The following is a 4,970-nucleotide window of genomic DNA, read 5'->3' as shown; positions in this document are numbered from 1 at the left end:
AAAACGCAAGTCATTGGTTGTGTTCCTGTATCCTGCCGGCAATTGTGCCTCCCTGACAACAGCAGCAAAAGGAGAAGGAGCTTGTGCAGTTGTTGATACTCTTCCTCCTTCAAGATGGTTGAGCAATCTCTTGAGATCGTTCATATTAAACGTCCCTACTCCAGGAATGGTTTGAACATTAGGTTTTTGGGGTTGCTCCGCGACTTGTTGTGGTTCCCCTTGATTACCCCCCGGGTGTAGCGGTGGATCTCGCCGCCCCTCGCCCTGAAGCTGTGGCTGTGGTATGTTACCATCTTGATTTTGAACATTTTCTCGCACGCGAGGTTCCTCTTGACCGCGTTGCGGAATTTCATCATTATTTTGCATTCTTACTCGAATTCGCCTGCCGTCCTGGTCATGAGGATGCGCCCTGGACCCATTACCCGTAGCACTACGGGAAACTATAGGAATAATGACAGGAGCTTCTTCAGTGGAGGGTGCACCATCTTTCCTACCATTGTAGGGTGTTCTTCCATATTGGTATCCCATCCTTCCTCGTCCATTCCTCTGGTATCCCCGGTAGTAATTCCTGGGCCTTCCTCATGGAGGGACACGCTCGTGCTCGCGGTGCCGCACCCTGTCATCCCTTTGGAATGTAGGGGCACACGCATTGTATCACGGGGCCTCGCTTCTCTAGCATTTCCTTCCTTTTGCCATTCTACCAGTAGCATCCTCAAATCGTCATCCTCCAACCTTATGCCAAGCCTTCTTTTCAAGGTTGAAAAATCCCTTCCTTCCTCATCTTGATTCTGAGTGTTCTCCGCAGGACGACGCTTGTCCATCGTACGCCCAGACCTATGTGGGTGTGGCACCACTTGGCTACCAAGGCGAGGCCTCTCCCTACCATCAGTATCCTCATCGACAAGCTCCACAATAGGTTCTACATCATCATAATATTCCAAGCACTACGGAGTGATTCGCGGGTTTTATCCGCTTTCCTGGGTATCTCCTCCAACTACTGGCGCTTTCCCCACGGCGTGGCCGTGACGGGGAAAATGACGAACTCTTCTCGTTCTCCGACGCTCCACCGTATTTAGTCTTGAATGAAAACTATTAAAAGTATCCTCCATGCGGTACAACTGCTCCAAGATATCAGCGTTGCTGATGAGAACCGGAGGTGTCCCCCCCACATCCGGAGCTCTCGGTGGATCTGCCATATTTCTGGGAACGTAGGGTTCATGGCGAGTGTAGCCTCTCCCGCTTTCTCCTTCAGATCTGCTATCACTTCCATCATAAGAACTTCCATCACGATTGTAAGACATCTTTTCCTCATAAGATTACGATCTTAATAAGCACCCCTCCTTCTAGCGCCAATTTCTTGACGGAGAAATCTGGTAACAACAAAGATTGAGATTTCTCGCCGGAATTAAGATCTATGACGGTGGTTCTTCACCGTAATATTAAGCGGTGTGTGGTGGTTTGTGGTTATTTTAGGCTGAGATCAATCAGAGTAAGTGGTGGCTCTCTTATCAGCTCTCAACTTCTTACCCTCTCAATGTGCCTACGTACCCTTTATATAAGGATCAAGCCTGACGTAGTTCTTGTGGAACAAGAAATCTAATGGGCTTATACTTCTTATTCCTAGGCCCGGTATAATCCCATCAAAAGTTCGTCTTCTGCTAGCTTTAGGAATGTCCAATTATGAGGCCCAACCGTGAAGGTCCAAGGCTCGTCCGTAATCACAGGACTTCACGGATAGTGCATCTCCCTGCGCAAGGATAACACCCCGCTATAGCTATCTCCCTTAATTTACGGATGCAGGTATAGCCATGGTTCACCCCAAGTGCCAGAAGCATCCATGTCCCCCAAATGAGGATAACCCACCAGATAACAGGACAGGTGATCCCAAGCTCTTGGGTGCAAAGTGCAAGATGACTCAAAAGTTCTCCAACGAGGACACCCGTTAAATGCAAGAACAGAGTTCCCAAAGCACACACTAATGTTAACCCCGCATCCCCAATGAGGACACCCGTTGAATACAGGAGGAGGCCTTTAATCATCAGGCATACCCCTGGAGGCCTTCAAGCTTTTCACAGACATCCCCCTTTTTGACCGTCTCAAGGAGGGAATTCTTCAAAGAATACCTGCAACAAATACTGATAAGTGGCATTGTATACCACTTAGAACGTCTTATAATGGATTGAATTGATGTCTTGAAATCAAGTATTTTGTGTATTTGATGTGTTTTTCTAGTGTTTGTGCATTTCAGGGTGTTCCTTGTGTTTGTGGGGAGATTTCATCAAGAATAAGCTTTAGTATATGTTTGGCTTTGCAAGTGGGAAGATAGGAGCAGAATGCAGCAGAGAACGGGAGCAGAACAGAGCATTTTCCAGTAAGGTGTTGGGTGCCCGCTCAGCCTGGCTGGGCGGCCGCTCAGGAAGCTGGGCGCCCGCTCAGGATTGCTGGGCAGCCGCTCAGGGGCGCGAATTAAAAATCTGATTTTTAGAGTTCTTATTCTGCCGGACTTATGACTTCTTAGATGGCTGGGTTTTGTGGGGCTTCTATATAAGTAGTTTTTAGAGACGTTTCACGTGTGTTGAATCGTGGTATTAATCGAGGAGCAAGGAGATAAGGAAGAAGACCGTTTTAGCACATCGCAACGAAGAGGAAGCATAGTTTCTTGTGATTCTTTTATTCGTTGTAACAGTGGATGCTAGTTTTCTTTACTTTGAACCTATTTAATCTTGTGACGTACTTTAGTTTAATATAAGTAGTTTTATTAATTATTCTCGTGTGTTATTATCATGTTTTCATATGAACCCATGGTGACGATGAGTTCAATCATGGGCTAATCGTGATCATGGGGTCGTAACGGATTTTCTATGGAATTCTTTAGTTAGTTGTTTAATACCTTAGTGTGTGATGATTGTATGATATCTAGTATTGGTTGTGCTTATCCGTCTTATGTGCGTCGCGAACATATAAGATAGGGTGTTAATCTCTTGTGATGCGACGGTGGATCTTGAGATTTAGAACTTGCCATGCTAGCATAGGTTCATGTATGTGTATGCATGATTAGTGGGTAACTCTAACCATTTTACTTGCCCTGAGTAATCATAAGGAACAAATTGTGCTTAAATCATTATGTTGTCAAATTCTGTAGACATATAGGGTCTCAACATAATTGATGACTATTCAACTTCTATTTTAATTGTGGGTGTTTGGTAGAATGGTATTAGTACAACGAAAGTTGGCTTTTATCAGTTTAGTCTTGTTCGATTAATATCATCAATGTTACATGCTAAGGGTAATAACAATATCTATTGAAGGAAGTAGTAATGAAGTTATGATCTCATGTGTGTTTATTATTGTTAATTCAAGTGTCTGTTAAGTGTTTAATTCTCGTACTTGATTCTATTTAATAATTAGTTAATCAATTCTATGTGTTATTGTCTTAACATTGAGAAGTAATCATACATTGGCGAGTAAGTGTTAATTGAGCATAATTAGTCCGAGTCTCTGTGGGAACGAACTAGAAAGTATTCTATATTACTTGCGAACGCATATACTTGCGTGTATTATTAGCGCGTGTTTTCGGCCCTAACAAGTTTTTGACGCCGCTGCCGGGGACTCGGCGTATTTGTTTAGTTTATGTACTTACCATCAGTGGTCATTAGGACTTATTGATTAAGACGTGTTACTTATCATTTTCGATTGTGTTTCACGTACTTTAGCGAGTGTTTATGCAAACAAGTTCTCGTACTCGCAAGAGGACTTTAGATACGGCTGAGGAGACAGACTCAGTTCTTGATATTTCGGAGAAGATAGATTTTGAAGATTCGGATAAAGAGAGTGAGCAGAAAGAACCAGTAATCATGGGTGATCGTATAGTTCCGGCAGATCCAGCTCTTATGGACTTTTCTCAGCCTAAAATTGATGACATTCAGTCAAGCATCCTTCATCCGGCTATTCAGGCTAACACTTTTGAAATCAAGCCGGGCACTATTCAGATGGTGCAGAATTCTGTTTTTTTCGGAGGTGCTACAACTGAAGACCCCAACATGCACATCAGGAATTTTGTCGAGATTTGTAGTACTTTCAAATATAATGGTCTGACTGATGAGGCTATCAAGCTGAGGCTTTTCCCATTCTCTCTGAAGGATAAAGCTAAGGACTGGTTACATTCTGAAGCAGCTGGGTCCATCATTACTTGGCAAGATCTTGCGCAAAAGTTTCTGGTAAAGTTCTATCCAATGGCGAAGACTATAGCTATGAGGAGTGCTATTACTCAGTTTGCACAGCAACCAACAGAATCTATGTGCGAAGCTTGGGAGCGCTACAAGGAGATGTTGAGAAAGTGTCCACATCATGGTATGCCTGACTGGATGGTGATCACTAGTTTCTATAATGGTTTGGGGGCCCAATCTCGGCCCATGCTCGATGCAGCAGCTGCAGGCGCTTTGTGGGCCAAAATCTATACTGAGGCTTATAATCTTATTGAAACTATGGCTGCAAATGAGCATCAAAACCCAACTCAAAGGATGATGCCTGGGAAGGTAGCAGGTATTCTGGAAGTTGATACAGCTACAGCTATTGTAGCGCAGCTCCAAGCGCTGTCTATGAAGGTCGATTCTTTAGCCACCTATGGAGTCAATCAGATAGCTATGGTCTGTGAGCTTTGTGCAGGTTCTCATGCTAGGGATCAGTGTTCTCTTGTTAATGAATCTGTTCAGTATGTGAACAATTATCAGCGACCGCAGCAGCCTGTGTCAGCTACTTATCATCCTAACAACAGAAATCATCCCAATTTCAGCAGGAGTAATACTCAAAATGCTATTCAGCAACCATATCAGCAGGGCGTAAGTAAACAGTTTAATCCACCTGGATTCCAGCAACCACAGCATTATGCTCAAAGGCAATCATATCCTCAACAAGGAGGTGATGCTCCACCTTCTAGTGCTGATTTCGAGGAACTCAAGTTATTGTGCAAA

At 44.0% G+C, this 4,970-nt stretch overlaps 1 non-coding gene across 1 annotated transcript; it reads right to left on the bottom strand.

The window, feature by feature from the left end:
- Positions 1–4,247: 4,247 nt before the first annotated feature.
- Positions 4,248–4,354, bottom strand: LOC141669246 (small nucleolar RNA R71). Its single transcript, XR_012553536.1, has one exon. It is a non-coding gene; the product is annotated as a small nucleolar RNA R71 (small nucleolar RNA).
- Positions 4,355–4,970: the final 616 nt, after the last annotated feature.

Source organism: Apium graveolens, chromosome 6 (assembly GCF_009905375.1).
Source record: "Apium graveolens cultivar Ventura chromosome 6, ASM990537v1, whole genome shotgun sequence".
NCBI lineage: Eukaryota > Viridiplantae > Streptophyta > Magnoliopsida > Apiales > Apiaceae > Apium > Apium graveolens.
The sequence above is the reverse complement of the archived record's forward strand: the minus strand, read 5'-3'. Positions and strand labels throughout refer to the sequence as shown.